The following is a 580-nucleotide window of genomic DNA, read 5'->3' as shown; positions in this document are numbered from 1 at the left end:
CTGTAATCGCCTGCAGCAGCAGCAGCACAAACTGCAGCAGCAGCAGCAGAAACAGCAGCAGCAGCAGCAGAAACAGCAGCAGCAGCAGCAAAATCACATAATGAAACTTCGGCTGCAGCAGCAGCAGTTGCAGCAGCAAGGAAACCACAAGCTGTTCACAAACAAACAAACAAACAGCAGCAGCAAGCACACATTATTCAACACATGCAGCAGCAACAGCAGCAACAGCAGCAGCAACAGCAGCAGCAGCAACAGCAGCAGCAGCAGCAGCAGAGAACCCAGGTTACCTGCTGGCTTTCGTGCTTTTGCTGCAGCGATGCGGCCTGGAGAGGAGGGGGAGACCCTATGCGTTCTGCTGCTGCAGTGCCTGCTGCTGCAGCGCCTCGTGCTGCTGTCTCTGTCTCTATCTCTATCTCTATCTCTATCTCTTTCTCTTTCTCTTTCTCTTTCTCTCGGCTTCCCTATCTCTCTTTCTCTCTGTCTCCCGCTGCGGCCTCCTCCTCTGCTGCTTCTATCTTTGTCTATCTCTCTCTCTCTTTCTCTTTCTCTCTCTCTGTTTCTCTCTCTATCTCTATCTCTA

This window comes from Eimeria mitis, genomic scaffold, assembly GCF_000499745.2.
Source record: "Eimeria mitis Houghton genomic scaffold, Emh_scaff1013, whole genome shotgun sequence".
NCBI classification, from domain to species: Eukaryota; Apicomplexa; class Conoidasida; order Eucoccidiorida; family Eimeriidae; genus Eimeria; species Eimeria mitis.
Note: the sequence above shows the minus strand (reverse complement) of the source record.